Here is a 22,823-nt window from a genome sequence, read left to right on the forward strand (position 1 = left end):
TACCCAATATGTCGCAACAATGTAGGAGATCAAAAAACAAGTCCCCAGCCACCAGGGAAAGATCATGGCTCCATGCAGTACTGTGGCAGCAACAAAAGGTTTTCCTACCAGAGATCTACACTGAGTCAGGAACCCTTCCATTGTAGGCTGCCTATGATGTTGCATAACACTGATACTTACAGACAACAGAACACATCGATCGTGTATATGCATGTTGCCAAGGACTGTGAGGTAGCAAGGCACCTAAAATGCAATATGTTCCAATGGAAACATGTCTAATGCTTGAAATAAAGGAATTAGAAGTAGAATTAGTAAACGTGTAAAGCAGAGAAAACACAGACAGAAAATGAGTGAAGTATAGCACAATGAAATAATAATTGAGCTTCCACACGAACCATGGACCTTGGTGTTGGAGGGGAGGCTTGCATACCTCAGCAATACAGATAGCTGTATGATAGGTGCAACCACAATGGAGGGGTATCTGTTGAGAGGCCAGACAAACAAGGTGCCTGAAGAGGGGCAGCAGGCTTTTCAGTAGTTGCAGAGGTGACAGTCCGGATGATTGACTTATCTGGCCTTGTAACATCAACCAAACAGCCTTTCTGTGCAGGTACTGCGAATGGCTGAAAGCAAGGGGAAACTACAGTTGTTTTTCTAGAGGGCATGCAGCTCCACTGTATGGTTAAATGATGATGGTGTTCTCTTGGGTAAACTATTCTGGAGGTAAAATAGTCCTCCATTTGGATCTCCAGGTGGGAACTACTCAGGAGGATGTTGTTATCAGGAGGAACAAAAAGTTCAGTGAGAGGAGGAACAGGACTTACAGTTACATGAATACGTTATAAATACAAAGTTAAACGGGGGTAAGGCAGGAGTAGGATTCATAATGAAAAAGAAAATACAAATGCGGAGCCCACACCCATCACATTGGTGAAAGTTTATGTGCCAACTATCTCCGCAGATGATGAAGAGATTAAATAAATGTATAATAAGATAAAAGAAATTATTCAGATAGTTAATGGAGATGAGAATTTAATAGTCACGAGGGACTTCAGTTGAATAGTAGGAAGAAGAGGGAAAGTAGTAGGTGAGTACGATCTGGAGGAAAGGAGTGAAAAAGGAAGCCATCTGGTAGAATTTCACACAGAGCACAATTTAATCATCACTATTGTTGTGTCTAAGAATCCTGCATACTCAGTTTGCTAGACAAACAATCAAAGAACTCATATCAGTGAGTTTTATTACAGTAAGACAATTACAATGCTTAACTTTGATATGTGTCACAAGCAAAAGTGTGACAATCAAAATAATCAGTCTTCTTCAGAATAGATAAAAACAAGTCTGTGCTACATAGAGATAGCTAATGAAGTGGTTAACATTGAAGCTGCTATCGAAGTGGTCTGTTACCAGTCAGACATGGCACTTACATCCTCTTCACACTTCTTACACTGCTGTTGTGTCATCCTGGAGCGAGGTCGGTCACTGTCTGATTGACTGGCTGGTTCTCGCAACTGTCTCTTCTTTATCATTTCTGACTTGTGTGCCGGTGCTGACTTTACGCTGTAACAACTAATACCTGGTTTGATAAGCAGGGAAGAAGACTGTATACGTGGAAAAGACCTGGATACATTGGGAGATTTCAGATGGATTATATAATGGCAAGACAGAGATCTCAGAATCAGATTTTAAACTGTAAGACATTTCCAGATGCTGATGTGTATACTGACCACAATTTATTGGTTATGAAATGCATACTGAAAGTGAAAAAATTGCAAAAAGGTAGGAAATTAAGGAGATGGACCTGGGTAGAGAATTTCAGATGGAGCATTGGCAAGATCAGGTGAAAGGAATGCAGTAGAAGAAAATGGGTAGCTTTGAGAAATGAAATAATAGAAGCAGCAGGGACTAAAATAGATAAAAATATGAGCCTTGGTAGAAATCCTTCGCTAACACAAGAGATATTGATCAAATGAGAAAACATAGAAATGCTGTAAATGAAGCAGGAGAAGGGGAATACAAATGTCTAAAAAATGAGATTGACAGGACGTGCAAAATGGCTAAGCAGGAATGGCTAGAGCACAGATGTAAGGACTTGGAAGAATATTTCACTAGGGGAAAGACTGATACAGCTTACAGTAAAATTAAAGAAGCCCGTGGAGAAAAGAGAACCACCTGTATGAATATTGAAAGCTCAGATGGAAAACTAGGCCTAAGCAAAAAAGGGAAAACTGACAGATGAAAGGAGTATATAGAGTGTCTACACAAGGGAGATGTACTTGAGGGCAAGATTATAGAAATGGATGAGGACAGAGATGGGAGATATACTGGGGCAAGAATTTGACAGAGCACTAAAAAACCTAAGTTGAAACAAGGCCATGGGAGTAGGTGAGATTCTGTTAGAGCTACTGATACTTGTAGGAGAGCCAGCCCTGACAAAACTCTTCCATCTGGTGAGCAAGGTATAACAGACAGGTGAAATACCCTCAGGCTTCAAGAAGAATATAATAATTCCAACGAAAGAAGTTGCTGACAGATGTGGATATTACTGAATCATCAGTATAATAAGTCATGGTTGCAAAGTACTAACACAAATTCTTTACAGAAGATTGGGAAAACTGGTAAAAGCCAACCTTGGAAAAGATCAGTTTGGATTTTGGAGAAAAACACATTGGGCAATACTGACCCTATGACTTCCCTTATAAGATAAGTTAAGGAAAGGCAAACCTATGTTTATAGCATTTGTAGACTCAAGAGGAAATTTTTGACGATGTTGACTGGAATGCTCTCTTTGAAGTTCTGAGGGTAGCAAGGGTAAAATACAGGGAGCGAGATGCTATTTGCAACTTGTACAGAAACCAGACAGCAATTATAAGAGTTGAGGGGAATGAAAGGGAAGCAGTGTTCGAGAAGGGAGAGAGACAGGGTTGTAGCCTATCCTCAATGTTATTCAATCTGTACATTAGCAAGCAGTAAAAGAAACAAAAGAAAAATTTGGAGTAGGGATTAGAGTCCAGGGAGAAAAAATACAAACTTTGAGGTCTGCTGATGACATTGTAATTTTGTCAGAGAGCAAAGGACTGGGAAGAGCAGTTGAATGGAACAGACAGTGACTTGAAAGTAGGATATAAGATGAACATCAACAAATGGAGAATGAGGATAATGGAATGCAGCCAAATTAAATCAGGCGATGCTGAGGGAATTATATTAGGAAATGAGGCACTTAAAATACTAGACGAATTGTGCAATTTGGGCTGCAAAATAACTGATGATGGCCGAAGTAGAGAGGATATAAAGTGTAGACTAGCAACGGTTAAAAAAAAAGTGAGAAAGCATTTCCGAAGAAGAGAATTTTTTTAACATCAAGTATAGATTTAAATGTCAGGAGGTCTTTCCTGAAAGTATTTGTTTTGAGTGTAGCCATGTATGGAAATGAAACATGGATGATAAACAGTTTAGACAAGAAGAGAATGGAAGCTTTTGAAATGTGCTATAGAAGTATGCTGAAGATTGGCTGATTAGATCACATAACTAATGAGGAGTTTCTGAACAGAACCAGGGAAAAAAGAAATTTGTGTCACAACCTGAATAGAAGAAGGCATTAGTTGATAGGACACATTCTGAGTCATCAAGGAATGAGGAATTTAGTATTGGAGGGCAAGGGGGGAGGGGGGGGGGGTTAAAAATAGTAGAGGTGGACAAGGATATGACTACAGTAAGCGAATATTATTTATTTATTTTTGTATTTCATAGATACAGATTAAATCACAAGGATACAGAATGTGTCGAATTGTATTTCAGATGTAACTTACATAAATACTATAAAAGATGATATGATGTAAATAAGGTGTCAAATGAGGAACATATATCTAGATAACAGAATATTGTGGTACACTGAGGCGGGACCAGATATAGGCTAATTTACATAAATACAATAAAAGATACAGTCTAGATATATGAAGTAAAGGACATATATTCAATTAACAGAATACTGAGTTGCACTTAGGATCTGAAATATACAGAGCAAGCAAAAGTAAGCTAAATAATACAGTAAATTCATACATGAATACAGGAAACCAAATTATTATATATCTATGAGATGGGATTAAAATTATTTGTAAAACAAATGTAAATTTAGCAGTGGTATTAATTTTCTTTCATAAATTCATCAACCAAATAAAAGGATTTCTCCATTAAGTACTCTTTCAGGATTTGTTTGAATTTTGGTAATTGTTTATACAGACATTTGATATGTGGCAGTATTCCATTAAACAGCTTAATGCTGGAGTAATAAGCCCCTCTTTGCACCAGATTTAGACTTTTCAATTCAATGTGTAGACTATTCTTAGTTCTTGTGTTGCAGCCACGACATTCACTGTTGTTTTTGTATAGAGAAAAGTTTCTGCAGACAAACAGAAAGGAAAAAAATGTACTGTGAGGAGGTGGTAAGAATCCTCATCATTCGAAACAAGTCTTTTTTTTTCTTTTTCTTAAAAAAAAAAAAGGTTAAGTTTTTTTGTGAGAGTTTGGTTCCCCTGGAATATAATAGCAGAAGACGTTATTGAGTGAATGAAAGTAGGCAAAGTAAGAAGCCTGAATGGTATCCACTTCAGCCACAGGAGCAATAATTAGTAGTGTATACATTGCTGACCTAAGTCTTTTATAGAGATGAAGGATGTGGGTAGACCAATTAAATTTGCTGTCTATGTAGACACCCAGTAATTTTGTATTCTCAACTTTTTGTATTGGTTGATCTCTACACTTTATGTTAATTTCTTTGAGATTTATTTGTGGCTTATTGAACGCCGTATAAATGGTTTTCTCTGAGTCAAGTGAGAGGCCATTTGCAGAAATCCAATTTAAAACTTCAGAGAAAACTTTGTTTGTGGTTTGTACAAGACTGTTGTCAGAGAATTGATGTATCATCTGCAAAAAGAGTAGAATTACTCTTTGTATTGTAACAAAGAGGGAGGTTATTAATGAAAATAAGAAATAGCAGCAGACCTAAAATTGAGCCTTGGGGCATACAACAACTTAAGGTACCCCACTACAATGAGGAAGTTTCTCTGGAAGAGCCATTCAGCATTATGGTCTGCTTTTGGTTCTTTAGGTATGACTGAATCCACAAACTAACAGTACCACCTAGACCGTAATATTCTGCCTTTTTCAAAAGAAATTGGTGGTTTACACAATTGAAGGCTTTTGAGAGATCACAAAAAATACCTACTGGAGACTTTTTTTTGTTAATGGGTTCCCAAACGTTTCTATTAAAGGAGAATATTGCTTGTTCAGTACAAAAGCCAGAGTTAAGCCCATTTTCTATTGCTGAAAATATTGTTGAAGTTGAGATGGTTGATGCTCAATCTGTGCCCAAGTTTCTCAAGAATTTTTGATTAATTGTTTTTGTCATCTTTTTAAAGAGAAATATCACTACAGCCAGTTTTAGTCTATCAGGGACAACTCCTTTTTGCAAAGATGCATTGAATATGTAGTGTAAGACAGGACTTTTATACTTTTCTACTAGAAATATTGTCCATACCAACAGACTTTTTTATTTTTTACAGACCTGATTATTCTTTCAATATCATGTAATGTAACCAAACGTAATGAAGCATGTGTTGTCCTGTTGCAGACAGCTTTCTGTAGAATAGCCATTGCTTCATCCACAGATCCTTTACAGCCTGCCTTCTCTTCCGTTGACAGAATATGTTTGTTCAACATTTCTGCAACTATAACTGGCTTCTTTATAATATTGTCACCTTGTTTAATTTCTATCTGTGTCCTGTTTGATGTTTTTCTGCCAGTTTCTCTCTTTATCACACTTCAAATTGTTTTTATTTTGTTTCATTATTTATGCACATACGCTTAGATTTATTTATAACCTTCTTTAGAATTCTACACTAAATTTTATAGTGTTGTTGTTTCTTTGGGTAATTACAAGTTTCGACAGAACCATATAGCGTCCTTTTTTATTCTGCAGGATGTTTTTATTCCTGCATTTAGCCATGTTTTCTTGTCAGTGGCTTCATGGTTATTTGTAATTTTTTTTTTTGGCCGGGGGGGGGGGGGGGGAAGCTAGCTTCAAAGTGAGACACAAATTCATGTAAAAACATATTCTACTTGTTTCATTGAAAACTGGACTTGAGCCTATGTCCTGGAGGCTACACTTGAAATTTTTAAAGGATCATGATTTATTAACCTAGAAGATTTGCAAGAACGCTCAGACCTGTTACACAGACTGAAGTCAGAGAATGTAAGCAATTGACCATCATAGTCAAAAAGGCCATTAACATTTGGACATACATTGGTATTACTGACTTTTGGCCTATCTACAAATATACTGTCAATCAGAGTTTGACAGTTGTCAGTAATCCTAGTCAGAAAATCTACAACTGTAATCAGGTTAAAATACTCTACTAGATGTACTAAATCTACTTTATTGTTGCTCTCATTTAGAAAATTGATATTAAAAACGCCTAAAACTATTAAATTCTTAGACCTTGAACACAGCTGGGATGAAAAAGTCTATGCTAACACTACATTCAGAAGGATGTAGGTTGCAGTAGTTTACTCAGAGATGAAGAGGCTTCCATGGGATAGAGTAGCATGGAGAGCTACATCAAACCAATTTTTGGACTGAAGACCACAATAACAGCAACATTGGTGACATTGAGAAATGTGGACATGCATACAACATAAACAAATGTGAAAAAATAGGTAAAACCAGTTATGTTCATCTCTAGTCTTTACACACACACACACACACACACACACACACACACACACACAAGGTACCATATTGCATGAGTATGATCACAATGGGGCAAAACCACAGAAACCAATAACAATATAACGAGCAACCAAAACACAAATAATTTTTTTTATTTTTATTTTGTCAGTACATGAAATGACAACATAAAAACAATAATAGATCAAAATAAAATGTTTATGAACCTGATAAAAGTCAATCCATAAGTTTAAGTCAACACAATCAACAATACAACAAGAATCAACTTACTTTTTCAAGGAACTCCTTGACAGAATAGAATGAGTGACCCATGAGGAAACTCTTCAGTTTCGATTTGAAAGCGTGTGGATTACTGCTAAGAATTTTGAATTTGAGTGGTAACTTATTGAAAATGGATTTAGCAGTATACTGCACACCTTTCTGCACAAGAGTTAAGGAAGTCCAATACAAATGCAGATTTGATTTCTGCAAAGTATTAACTGAGTGAAAGCTGCTTATTCTTGGGAATAAGCTAATATTGTTAACAAGAAATGACATTAAGATATATATTGAGAGGCCAATGTCAAAATACCCAGACTTGTGAACAGGGGCCGACAAGAGGTTCGTGAACTTACACCACCTATTGGCCGAACTGCTCATTTCTGAGCCAAAAATAACCTTTTAGAATGGGAAGAGTTATGCCAGAATATAATACAATACAACATAAGCGAATGAAAAAAAGCAAAGTACACTAATTTTTGTGTCGAACAATCATTCGCTCAGATACCGTTCGAATAGTAAAAATGGCAGCATTAAGTCTTTGAACAAGATCCTGAACGTGGGCTTTCCACGACTGTTTACTATCTATTTTTAACTGTTCAGTTTCACTAATCATATGCCCATTCTGAGAAATTAAAACGTCAAGTTTTGTTGAATTGTGTGTTAGAAACTGTAAAAACTGAGTCTTACTGTGATTTTCTACAAGCCATGAACTTAGGTCATGAACTGCACTATTTGAAACCGAGCCAATGTTGCACACATCATCCTTTACTGCCAAGCTAGTGTCATCAGCAAACAGAAATATTTTAGAGTTACCCATAATACAAGAGGGCATGTCTATATGTATCTATCTTCTCACATTTTTATGACTGTACTGGCACTCTTCCATATCACAGGTAGTCGTCCCAGCCATAGCACTTCATAAGTAATTATATCACATAGGAATGACCTGTGGTGCAACAACAAAGACATATGCACAAAACAGAAAATCCAGACAAGGAATTCACACAGGTACAGACAACAACTGAATGAAATGACAAAGATAGGGAGCAGAAAAATTAGCACACCATCAGCCATACGGGCCTACAAGAGAACGTAGGATTTGTACATTTGAGAGCTGACATTTTTCAGACAGTACAAAGACTGGTAACCAGACTGATCCACCCAAAAAACCACCTGATTTGTTACCAAAATATTGAACAAACAGACAGAATGCTACTTATTGCAGAGAACCTTTCGAGTAATCCACATGACCTGAGTGACCTATTTTGCAGAGCATGACTAAACAGCTTCAGAGGTGCTGCTAGTGGATCTTAACCAATGTGTTTATAAGTCATATTGGTCTGTATGTCTATCTTCTCACGTTTTTATGACCTCACTGGCACCCTTCCAGATCACAGGTACTTGTCCCAGCCATAGCACTTCATAAGTAATTCTATCACGTAGGAATGACCTGTGGTGCCACATTCTTGAACACCTCGCAATGGATACCATCAGGCCCCGGGGTCTTTCTGTTCAATGGTACTTCTTCATACACGAAAGGGATGACGACAGTAACAATAACACAGTCACCATTCATTTCAGCTCTCAGCTCAGTATGATGTGGTTCATCTGACTGTTGTTTGTTATCAGTCAGGGAGGGGGTTTTGTGAGATATTCTGTCAAACCTCTCCATCCCAATACATACCATCACCTCATCTTAGTAATGCCATGATTAATGTGGTATTCAGCCATACTGTCTGCATTTTTAATGGTTCCCCTCCACATGTTTCATTGTAATTGATTATGTACATAGTTGTTCCAATGAACCTTCCTTGTCTTTCATAACTCTGTGCTATCTTAGTCTAAAATCTGTACCCCTTGAAGCAACGGCTTGCTGATACCATTTCTCCAATCTCTTGACTCTTTCCTCAGTCTTGTCAGGACTTGAGTATCTTCTGGTTTTGTTCTAAGCTTCCCAAAGATGTAAGACCAGGTTGGCCTTTGTAAAAGGTCTGTTAGTACATGTGTGTTGTAGTCGACAGACCCTTCTGTGTGTACAGAAAAGGCTTCTACTGTTTCCCTCAGTTTGTTGCAATCTGCCTCACAGAATAAAAACTACTGATGCCATGTGTAGTGTGCTTATGTATGCATGATCATTGCGTATGGTCATTGTTTGTGGCACCACCCATGAACTACCACCCTGCCACATGAGGCAGTGTGTTTGAGTTGGCTATGGTAATATCACTGTTACTGCTGACCCCTGGTCTTCCTCTTTATGTAGGCTGCAGGTTTGCAATACTGATTACATAGAGGTTGTGTTCCTGTGAAGTGTCATTTACTTTGCTCCCACTACCATACGAGGTGTTTGAGTAACATATTTTTAATATTACACTGATAACAGCCATTGTTAGTGGATTTCTGTTATCTGCAACATCTTTTCTGTATTCCAAGTATGGCACAATATCATGTGAGTATTTAGCATATGCACTGGTGCCGTTCTGAACTTATTGTTATCGTATACTATTTCACGGTGGCAAGACGTTCTGTAGACGGATGTGTGATTTGTGGTACTGTGAAGTAACAGTTTGTGACAGTAATTGCCACTTTTGCCTGGTGTGATCCTACAGTAGTGACATGTTTGTGATGAAGGTAGACAAGTTTGCCATTTCTTCTATTCGGCTCCTGCACGAAGACCCCTCAGCGTGCACTTCATCCAGTAGTTTGCTTAGCTCAGCACCAACTAATGTGTTCCTATTGTTGTTGAGTTGTAAAATATTCATGAATGTTTTGTGGAAGTGAAGCATTTCAGCCCCGCTCGTTGTGCATCAAAATAAACACATCTACAATCACTTGCAAGTTCTTTGTGGATATTTTTGAGATTAATGCATTTATACATTTGCGTACAGAACATACACATAAAACTGTCACAATATATTTTAGAGTTTATCTTGATAAACCACTGACATTGAATGAACACACCAGAATGACTGAGAAAGCAACCAAAATATTGCACAAGTTGGCCAGACTCAACACAACTCATTTCAGGCTACCACTACAGACACTCGGTACGTATCACTCTGTGTATTTTGAGCTTGTGGTATGTTTTGCAACCAGTACATGGGTCCACTGACTCTCTTTCGTCACACAGAAACATTGTTCAGTGCAAGCAGAGGAGCATGTCAGAATGGCTGTTTGGGGGTTTCAGTGCTTCATTTGTGGAAGTACTGTGTGCTGTACTCAGGACCTACTCTACTGACATAATGATTCAGTATAGGGCTGCATTGCCCTAGCTAAAGATGGAGAGATAAGATAAATTAATGGAAATTGTTGGACACAGTATCACTGAGAAGCACCAACCTAATAAACAGCTGGTGAATACCCGGCAGAGAGAATGGGAGACAAGTGATAAGAGAGGTCGCACTTTCACATTCTTCCCGAACATTGGGAATCATCTGAAGATTGAGCTATCTAAATCTCACCTGAGAGACAGGTGACTCTCTGAGAGGCCAAAGCCCTTAACCTACTTGCTTAATTGCATGCACCTTAGTGAAAATACTAGCTGTACCAGGGCCTCTGGTTGTTACAGGATATTAGTTAGTTGTCTCCATTCAGAGAATTCTGTGTGGGTAAGTACAATACCCACTCTAGATTAGAGGGAATGTATACATACTTAGAGAATGTTCACAGAGCAGCTGAGGTGACTGCAGTTACAATGATACATTTACGTCTTAGCAAAAGTTCTCTCCTTCTTTTGGCCAAGCTGCATTCCCAACAATAGTGCAGACTTTCAAAGAGGAGAAGCGGTCTCATGAATGTGTGGTGGCATTATGACCTAACATATTGGTGTAGCTGCTGCCACACATTTGGCAGCACTTCAGTTCCACAACAGGAGAGCAATATGCTAATCACTGTGAGGCATAGCAGCCATTATGATTCGGACAGCAGCTCTGCCAAAGTTCTCTCAGCATATGAACATATGCATTTATGAAAATATGTGACTGACATAACTAGGAATAATGAGAATAAAGAACAGAGAAGTGCTGTACTTCGTTTTACGTTTTTTTAATGAGCATAAATTTGATGTTTCTTATGAGTGCTTACCATAGAGAAGCAGAAAAAGTCATTTTTATGACTGCCAAGTGATTATTAACTGACACAGTGCACACTAATTTCAGAATGTAAAGAGAATTAGTGAAACTATTTATTATCAGCTGATGTTAGTCTTTAGCTATAGCTACTCAATTTTCTGGTGCACTTACAGCATAAGAATACTAGTAAATATTTGTCTTCTCCTCGATACTTGAATTGTAGTATTACTAAGTGATATTTATCCAAGTGAGGTAAGAATATTGTAGAAAGTCTCAATGCAGAAATACGTAAAACACACATGGATAGATTCATGGTGAGACGCAGAAGGAAAAATGACTGTGTAGATGAAGTGGTTAGGCAGCAGAATACAGAAGAGACACCTGCACAGTCTTCAAGAACAGTGTGGCTTGGTGCCTTTAGTGATGAGCAGGTTTCGGTCAGCTGACAGTGAAAATCAGGGATGTGCTGTAAAATTTCTTCCGATTAATTGTGAATTGTGTAAATATTATTCTTATTAACATAAGGCCGAGATCTACACTGTAAATTGGAGAAGTGTATAATGTTGAAACATTAAACTCAAAAGCATGTAGTTTAAATTTCTGTAGATTGCAAAGAGCATTGTAGTAATTTTAAGAAGCAGTCTTTTACATAAATTCAACACTTGTTTAAGATTGAGTAGCTCATATCACCATTTGCATGTTTACCATGACATTACTGATTAACTGAGTTTAGATAATTTGTTGAATATAGTTATTGTGACAAACAAAGTGTAGCATGGTTTTCCATTAGGCAACTGATTTTTTTGTATTGAATAGCATTTAATTAAATAAATATTATTTTGAAAAATCATTTTGAATTTCATTATAGTTTTTATTCCTTAAAAAATCACCTTGTTATGGACTTTTCTTGTATTTACAATTTTTAGGGGGTAACTGTTTTTTCACTACCACTCACTCAACAAAATATGTTCCCTCAGGGAGGGGAAAACAGCTCTCCAGATTAGATTAGATTAGATTTATTTTCATTCCAATTGATCCGTAGTGAGGAGGTCCTCCAGGATGTGGAACATGTCAGAAAAACAACAATACATGACAAATATTTACAACTAAAACAAGTAAGCTAATGTAGCATTCCACAGGTCCCAAGTGGAATGATCATCGAACACTATATGAAAGAGTCATTTTACAAATACTAATGCACTGAATTTAAAATTATAAAGTTTTTTTTATTTATTTATAAGGCAATAAACATGTAATACAACTACTATAATACTTTTGACAATGAACACATTACTGCACTGAAATGGTGCAGAAGTTAGATTGTACTTACACACACATTTACAATGAACACATTACTGCACTGAAATTGTGCACAAATCAGTTGGTTTTACTGAGGAATTCATCAATGGAGTAGAAGGAGTTGGCCACCAATAAATCCTTTAGGCTTCTCTTAAAGTGAATTTCTTACAAGTTCTGAACTGCATGTAGCGTGTTTTTTCAAAGTTTAGTGACAAAGAATTGGCTAGGAACCAGTGATTAATGTCCACAAATATTTTATTAGCTGATCTTTCTAAGACTACACTTGTTTTGCTATTTATTGCAATGTTTGTATCATCGGCAAACAAAATGAACTTGGCATCTGGTAATGTTACTGATGAAAGGTCATTGATATACACAAGAAAAAGTAAGGGCCCCAAAATGGAACCTTGTGGGACCTCACATGTAATTAGTTCCCAGTTGGATGATGCCTGATAGCTTGATACATGTCTCTTTCCTAATAACACCCTTTGTTTCCTGCCAGAGATATAAGATTTGAACCATTTTGCAGCATTTCCCGTTACACTATAATATTCTAATTTACTTAAAAGGATTTACACAGTCAAATGCCTTTGACAGATCACAAAATATACCAGTTGTCTGCAATTTTGTGTCTAATGAATTAAGCACATTTTCACTGTAAGTGTAGATAGCCTTCTCAATATCAGAACCTATTAGAAAGCCAAACTGTGACTTTGACAGTATGTTATTTGAGATAAGATTGTTATAAAGCTGACTGTACATTACTTTTTCTAAAATTTTTGAGAATGCTGGCAACAGTGAAATTGGACGGAAATTTGATGCTATTTCTTTATCTCCCTTCTTAAACAGTGGCTTAACTTCAGCATATTTCAACCATTCAGGAAATATTCCACTGATAAACGACTGGTTACACAGATATCTTAATATATTACTTAGCTCAGAATCACATTCTTTAATTAACTTTGTTGATATTTCATCATACCCACTAGATGTTTTTGATTTTAAAAATTTTATGATGGACATTATTTCTGTTGGGGTAGTGAGGGTCAAATTCATATTATGGAAGTTACTTGAAATGTCTGGTCTGAAGTATTCCATAGCAGCATCTACCAAACTTTTCAACCCCATCTTTACAGTAACAGTTACAAAATGTTTGTTAAAAAGTTCTGCAACACTATACACATCTATCACCAATGTATCATTTACTCTTAATGCTATTTGTTCCTCTACATGTCTGGTTCTACCGGTCTCCTCCTTCACTATATCCCAAATTGTCTTTATTTTGTTATCTGATATGACTATCTTTTCCTTGTAATATATTTGCTTTGACATCCGTATTACAGTCTTTAACATTTTGCAGTATTTCTTGTAATGTGCTATAGCATCAACATCGGAACTGTTTCAGATTGACAGATACAGTTTTCTTTTTGTTTCACAAGATACCCCTATTCCTTGAGTAATCCGTGGCTTCTTTGTAGACTTTGCTCTAACCTTGGTAAGTTTTGGGGGGAAACAGTGTTCGAATGAGGTAAGCACTTTATTAGCAAAAGTGTTATATTTTTCATTCATGTCATGAGCACTGTAAACATCAGTCCAGTGAATGTCTCTGAGGAGTGTCCTAAAATAATCAATTTTTTACTTAATGATTACCCTCTTGAGCTCAGATTTAACAGATTTTATATCCTGTTCAGTATTAACATTTAACAGAAGGAACTGCATGTCAGGGTCTGAGAGGCCATTGACTATACTTTAACAGTATCACTAAATCATACATGTAAGGCCAACACAAATAAGAGACAAATCAGGGGCTAAGAGACAATATCAGGAGCTAAGTACAATGGGGGACAATAAATGAGGTCACTGCTGTCACATAAATGTTACATGACACAAACACAAACTTAATGAAAAACACAGGCACAAAACCTCAAAGGTCAAGCCTTGGGGTGACATGAATGCTGACACTAGCACAAACACACACAAGCAGAGATTGGGAATCATCAATATCAACATGAAAACATTGTAATTTAAACTTAGTACTTAAACACTGTAAACAATGTAGATAGTAATAAAGTAATACTAGTCATATGGCAATTGTATGAAAATGTGCTGAGAAGTGGTGCACCTGAATTTTTTTTTTCTGTTCTCAGTAGTCCATAAGTTCAGGTATTACACATCATGCATATTACTCGATCAATTTTCCTACTTTTCTGATGCAAGTTGCAACCCTCTGCCACTACGGCGCTCTGATTTGTAGTGTGTAACATGGTGGTGTCTAATGTACCTACGTCAGTGTGTGAGGAACAGCTCATAAAACTGAAAGTACAAACTTGAAGAGTCTTTCCACACATGGAGCATCCTCTCCTTCAGCACGACAATGCTAGATCACACATAAGTGTTGCGAGATCTGTCGTAATCCAATCGCACGGGATCACTGTCATCGATCTTGTTTGTACAGTCCTGAAAGGCCCCATCTGATTTTTATCTGTTTCCAAAACTTAAAGAATACCTCTGAAGACTTTTCTTTGATAGTAATGTAGCAGTGCAAGCCGAGGTGAAGCGGTGGCTCTGTCTTCAAAGTCAAACATTCTACAGTGATGGTACCAAAAAACTGATCTCTCATTGGGAGAAACGTGATCATCACCAGGGTGACTATGTTGAAGAATAAATATGTAGACATGAAGAATAAATATGTAGAATGTTAATAAAAATTGTTTTATTTAAAAAGCCTTAAGAGTTTTCAGATAAAAAATTCAGAGGCATTACTTTCTAGTATGCCCTTGTACCTAGGAAGATACATAAAATCTGTACTATAACAGATTTACACATTTACTCATTACACAATGCATTTTGCTATGTAGTATTTAGTTTTTAGTGTTATTCAGACTTATTAGTATCGCAATGTACAGTTCTTAACCCCTGTGATTCTGGACTACAAGGCTCAAAGTTTTCCTGAGTCTCTTGCACCTTGGTGGCTCCCTGAGGAACACCATTTACCCTCTTCTTCTGTCTCTGTCCCATTGCTTGTTTCTCATTTTTCTTAAGATTGTTCAGTTGTTTGTAATTTTTTTTTTTTTCATTATCCTTCATAATAGGAATTGGTCTGTCCCCATGTAGCAAGAGATGAGAAACAAGGGCAGCCAGAAGTTACCAAACTTGTGACTACAAGAATTCCATATTGGATATAGCCATATAACCAAAGGCAGCTGGTCACCCACCTGGCTTAATGAAAGAAAAATGAAATATCTGACTATTTCACTTAACAGCCTGTGCTGTTTGGTGAAAGAGCATGTCAACAAACAAGTTTTATGGGAGCTCTGACATTAAAGAAAAATAATCTCCTGACAATATTGAGGTACAATTCATAAAAAGGCACAGGTGACCCTAGTGAAATAGAAAATGTAAATAATATGATGTTGCCAATTTGTAACAGGTAAAATTTAGTTTCACACGTTGACTGCCACATGTTTAGCAGCGGATGTTTCCATGCTGGGCCAGGCCAGGCACAAGGCATTAGGTACGAGGCTCTACTGTGCCTGCTGGCAGCCACACAGCAGCAGTGTTTTAATGGTATAGAATTATGATCATTGTGTTCTTCAAACATTTGAAAATAAACACAGTTTTATGTCAGTGATCTATCATTACTACTGCTTTAAAAATACTACACATTGTGTGCACATAATCGTAAACTTATTATTATTATTTTCAATTCAGAATTGCTAATGGTTAATTTTCCTTTGAAAAATGTGGCAATGGGTCCCCTGATAGCCTGTAGCATGTGCCATATGGATAAACTTCCTCTGGTTAAACACTGCAACCCTATAGTAGGACATTACCTTTAATACACATAAGCCAGGAGATTAACTTGTCAGACAAGTTCTTTCTCCAAGTGAAAAGAAATGTAAAGGGTCCTTTGTATTTTGGCTTTTATTTAACTTACTAGGTGATAAAATGAGCATTCTTTTACTGAGTTGTTTTCAAGAAGTTACACATATTACTCTGACGCAAAAGAAATCAGACTACTTACATCACTGTGGAGCCGTTCAATGTGGCATTCCTTGAATCACATCCTTATGTTGTGACAAGTCAGAAACCCAGCCAGCAGAGGACTGTAAATCTTGACCTGACTGTGGCATTTCACCACCAGTCCTCTGCAGCTGTAGTCTCTGGAAAAGCTTCTGTCCACAGTGTGTGACAAAACATTTCATGTTACGGGGGATTTTGGTATGACCACTCAAATCTAAAGGTTGGCACAAAGCTCTCTCTCTCATAAACAAAGCTTTATCTCCTCTGTATCTGGCAATGTTGCTCTGAAGCAACCTTTATATCAGCACCCAGCATTATGCCAGCAGTAATGGTGTAACTTCCTGAAACCATTTGAAGATGAACCTGAAAAGGTTCAAAAACCGGTTCATGGAATAAAACATAATTATTCAAAAAAGTGATTGGTTGCAGTTTTGTATAACTTATTTACATTTATATCAAAGTTCTAAAGGTGAGTTGTAATCCTAAGTATCTTATGGTTGTACATTCAGGAAAATACAAAACTGACCATAAAAAATACGTTGCCTGCAGGCAACATTGCCAATTTATAATTAGTTTTCATTTGTTTTGTGTGTGACTGTGACAAATACTGACTTGTAGGAAGAAGTGGATGTATGGTGCTTCTATGGTACAAGGCAATGACAGTATGTAGTAACCTTTCCTGAAGCCTCATATCTTTCTTATGATCATCTTGAAGGAGAATCAGCTTGAAATCTTAACAGACAGCAGTGATAATAATAATAATAATAATAATAATAATAATAATAATAATAATAATTTTATTGTCATTCGGCCATTACAGCAATAGACAACGTCATATACATACTAAAATACAATTAATAGTTTGAAAGAAACAACAGGTTTCTTGTTAACATTATAGTATTATATTACAGTTGATAAATTCTCTTATGTCATAGAATGGGTGGAGGACTAGCCAGTCATGAATTGTTTGTTTGAATAATTGTTCAGGTAATTCTTGAACAGATTGAGGAAGTTTATTAAATAATTTGTACCCCATGATTTCGTAGCTGTTGAGTGACTTTGACAACCTGTGGTAAGGAATATAGAGGCACCTATTCCTTCTTGTATTGTGGCTGTGTACATTTTCTCTGGTTTTTGTTTCTGGTAATTTCTTCTTCGTATAAATTAGAACATAGTATATGTACAAGTTTATAACAGTCATGATTTTCTGTTCACAGAACAATGGTTTACAGTGTGCCTTATATGCAGAACCAGTTATTATCCTAATAGCTTTTTTTTGCAGTATTAATATGTCATGTACACAGCTAGAGTTCCCCCACAAAATAATTCCATATGTTATTATACTCTGAAAGAATGAAAAATAGGATGTTCTAACATATTTTTCAGGAACACAATCCATAAGTCGCCTTAACAGGTAAATAACTCTAGACAATTTACCACTAATATATTGTACATGTTGACCCCAAGATAATTTATCATCAATGTATACCCCCAAAAATTTGACATAACTTGGGTCGTCTGACAGAAGCTTGTCTCTAAGACTACAGACCATCTGCTGTGTTTTGTTTTCATTCAGCAGGAATCCATTTGCCTTGAACCAATAGGATGCTTGGTCAATTGTCTTTGCTGCACAAGTTTTAAGGCTATTGAAATCCTCACTAGCATGAAGAAATGTTGTGTCATCTGCATACAACACCGTGGTGGACTTGATAAATGACGGCAGATCATTTATCATTATCAGGAACAAAAAGGGGCCCAGCACAGATCCCTGCGGAACACCTACCTTGACTTGCTCTATACTCGACATTTCTCTACCTACACAAACAACTTGCTTACGATTCTGAAGATATGATTTTATTAATTTAAGGCTGTTATGTCTAATGCCATAGAATTCCAGTTTTTCTAGGAGTGGCTTATGCTTTACACAGTCAAAAGCTTTGCTTAGATCACAAAATGTGAGTTGAGCATAGCCCTTATCCTCAAACACTTGATGTAAGTATTTGACTACAAAGTCTATAGCATCCACAGTAGACAACTTTTTCCTAAAACCATACTGAGATTCACTAATTATTCCTAATTTTTCAAAATAGACAGATAGCTGTTGGTAAATTACACATTCCAGTATTTTAGAAAAAGCTGGGACTATGGAGATTGGTCTGTAACTGCAAGGTGAGTCCATATCTCCCTTTTTATATATTGGAATTACCCTAGCCACTTTGAGTTCTTCGGGAAAATATCCTTCAGATATGCATTTATTTATACAGAATGTTAAGGGGTACACAATATAGTCTATTACTTTCTTTAGTAAATTACAGGATATGTCGTATATATCTACACTGTCTGAAGATTTCATCCGTTTTACAATGCTTAGGACATGACTAGGTGAGACCTCGGAGAACATAATGATTCTGACCACAGGAAACCTGTCTCTTCTAGGGACTCTGGTATGGTGACAGAAGAATAAGATATAGAATCAGAAAGTGACTGTTGATTTTGGAGAAAGTAATTGTGCAAAGTTACCTAGTACAGCAAACAATGACAAAATTAAGGGGAATAAATATTCATCCATAGAGTATAATCAAACAATGGAAAATACAGGATGGAATAATGTTCATCCATAGTGTAAAAGTGGGTAAACAAAGAAATTTGTCATATTCAACAGATTTCCCTGTTACATTAAAAAGTGTTATTGACACACAACTGCAATATTTAAGAAGTTTTATGAGTCTGCAATAATGATCAGAATAGCGAGGGACACAAATCGCTGTTCAGTCTAGAACACATCATCATCTTTAAATATGAATAGAAATTAGATGGAGCAGTTCTGTGGAATGCTGATTTATCTGGGCATTTTCACCATGCCTTCATATGTGGATTACTTTGCACAGTCAACAAATGGTGAGAAGCTTTCAAATATAATGATACTGAAGCACTTCTAAAAACTTCACAGGTACATTCATTTTGCCAACAATGATGAGACTGTTGACAATAGTGACAAAATTTGAAATAAGGTCAATGTTTGATGCAGTGGTAGAAAATTGTCATAAGCAAGAGCAAGAAAAGGAACAGTCAGTCGATGACTGAGGCTGTACAAAGATGCAAGGGTTGGACAAAATAAGCCCCACAAAATATTTGTATTTGCTGTAACACCTAGTATTATTTATGATTTGCTGCAATAATATACAGGTAAGGGAATGCTGCCCAGTGGGTTGAAAGAGGAAAAGTCTTGAAATTTGTTGTCAGGTTGTATTATTTTGTGCAAGACAATACCAAAAAATTTGAATTAAGTGTTATATATTGTTAATATTTAGTGTTCCCTAGACCATATCATTCACCTACAAAAAACTGAACATTGATTCAGCTGGAACACTAAGAATGAATAGATAGTAAAACTGCTTATTACTTGACAAGAAAATTTACTCAAATTTGATTCAGTTAGTTATGGCTACAGAATGAAGAAAAATGAACTTGTAGCAGTAAAATTGACAGATAATAAGGTTGTGTGTCTAGTTAGCTCATCCTGTGACAGTAGTGCTGTAAGAAGATGGAACTCTGCAAAGAAGAGGAAAAGTTATGTCCCATGCCCCAAACTTGTTGGACAGTTTAACAAACATATGGGAGGAGTGGACTTTGATGGTATGCCTATGGAACTCTAAAGAACACCACTGAAATAAAAAAATGCTGGTATGTGCATGTGTTTGAGTTTGTCTTGAATCTTTGTGTGATAAATACTTGGTTTGTGTATTGCTGGTAAACTGATGCCTTGAACACCCCTGAAGCATTTTCAGGCAGATATTGCTAATAGTTAAATTATGGGGAACAAAGAAAGGTTCTTTTGGATCTGTTGAGAAGAAGAAGAAAGCAGCATCTTCTGTATAATATCAGATACAACAATGTAGACCACTGACCTGAGTAAGTAGCTAAAGGGAGGTGCTTGTTTTGTCCACACAGATTCCGTATGGTTGGAGGTAGGAAATGTAATGTATTGTGCTAATGTTGAGTATTTTGGAAAAATAAAAATTAGAAAAAATGAGTAACCTTGTTTTGTATGACTGTATACAATGAAAATAATTAGCTAAATAATATTCTCCTGTAGGTACTTTTGGGTTTGTCAAGTAAAGGTTAAATCTGTGGTGGTCCTTCTGTGCAATTTCATAGCAACTTTCTGTAGTTATTGACATCATAACACCATAGGCACTAATTCCCTCCTCTGGTTCAAACAGCTTAGGTCTGTTGGTTACTGTGGGATTTAAGTCATTTTCCTTATGAGTTTGTTATCTAACTGCTTATAGCAGTTTTCAGGAAAGGCATTCAATACCATCTTACATGAATCCCTTTGACTTGCAGTACTTTTAATATTGTGTGACTCTCATTCTGTAGCAGACAAACTGAACATCTCACAATGTGCTACATGGTTCTTCTAACACCTGTCCGAGGGGTAGAGCTGTTGAGAGCCTCTTACAAACACACATGTAATCGAATGTGGGCCAGAGCACATATGTCACCACTGCAACAGGGTTACTCATTTCAATTGACCCGCACTCTGCCGAGTGGGTGGTTATCGAGGAGCTGTACTCTAGTGTTCCCTTCCCAATCTCTATTTGCCGCTAGAAAGAGCATGCAAGATTGCTGGCATCGGTTGCCTTAACTTGTAGTCATTTTGTGTTCTACAGTGGAACTGATAGGTGCTTAGTCAGATCACCACTGTTGCTGTTAAAATGCAGTTAATGTGCTTTTATTGTCAGTGAATACTATGATAATGATCAGCTTGAAAATAAGGCACTCCGTAATTATCACATATTAAATCAACAGTCTACAAAGACTTAGAGAAGTATAACATAAATAAATGAGTGGCCAGATATAGTTATATAGGAAACTGACTTCGTGGAACTTCACACAAAGGACTGTGACTGACTGACTGACTATGTGAATGCTACTCTGAGTGCTGAGTATGGGCTGACTGTGAAGGCTCACTCAAGACTGACTTCCACATAACTTAACTCATGGAATAGTGACTGCTTGTGGCTTTATTTACAGCACCTGTTTAGAGACTGACATGGGAAGGATTTTACGAAATATTAAAATACAAAGCTCTTAAGTATTCAGTAACAATATAAAAACCGCAAATAATATACAGTTATCATATCAAAACAAGATAGTTTCTTTGCCAGATATTTATAAGCTGTATATTCTTTTGATGGCATTCATACTTCACTCTTTTATCCTGAAGTGGTCTTTTGGTGTGTACTTTATTCCCCATGTTCTAGAAAAGACTGTCCAGAAATTTACATAAATTTGAATTTTGTATTTATAATATTTCACTAACATATTTTATTAGTAAAAGTACTCTGCTTTGAACAAATAAAAGTTAGGACTACAACACAATTAGACTGGATTTTTGAAAAGATCTCATTTTAAGATTTTAACATTCTGAAATTCTTGTGGCATTCCTGAATAGAGATATTTATCAAATTATGTAATTTCCAGAAAAGACAATGTTCTTTCAAACAACAATATTATTCTTTTGGCAAAAAGCTTAAATGTTTAGTAGTCTTTTCATAGTGCTTGTCTGTGACCCAATGCTTCCTATGTGAGGTGAGTAGCAACCTATCCTTTCCATAATATTGTTGTTACTCAAAGAAGTAAATGAGGGTTTTCAGTTAAGGTATGTCAGTCCTTTGTGGGGCATAACACATGAAATAAGGGAAAGGCAACAACCACTCACACCACACACACACACACACACACACACACACACACACACACACACACACAGAGAAAGAGAGAGAGAGAGAGAGAGAGAGAGAGAGAGAGAGAGAGAGAGAGAACATAACATGAAACCCTAATGCACATGACCATGTGCTGTAGGTGAACGGTTGCTATTTCCTTATTTTATGTATTGTTCAATCCATGAATTTCAGTTATAATGTATTAGTAGGGTCAGATTTTCAAGTGCACCCAATTTGATTTCACTATTAATTTCTAGTATTTCCTCCCTGAAAATATTTACACTGTTGTTATCAGCCACATGTACATTATATTCTGGATAATAAAGATAAGAAAAATACAAACCACTAAATAGCTTGGCTAATTTTTATATACAACAGGAGAAAAAAAGTATGTGTGTTTGGAATGATATGAGAGTAAACAGAACTATTCCTCCTTGGTATGCTGTGAGCAGTGCTCAGTTACACTAAATGGATAATACTGTACAGATGTCTTGCTGCATTTCAACACTGTTACAGCATGATCTGTCATGCTGCTGAAACAGCCATTCCCCAATCTTCATCCAAAATACAAAGGCAGGGGAGTGACAAATAGCCCTCCACAATTTCAGGGGCAGGCTCCCTGTAGGTTTGAGGAACTTATAGGCTGGTGAAATAGAAAATGCAAATTTCTTTTGTCGGGTCTTATCACTATCTCAACTC

The sequence above is a fragment of the Schistocerca piceifrons genome, chromosome 8 (genome assembly GCF_021461385.2).
Source record: "Schistocerca piceifrons isolate TAMUIC-IGC-003096 chromosome 8, iqSchPice1.1, whole genome shotgun sequence".
Classification (NCBI taxonomy): Eukaryota; Metazoa; Arthropoda; class Insecta; order Orthoptera; family Acrididae; genus Schistocerca; species Schistocerca piceifrons.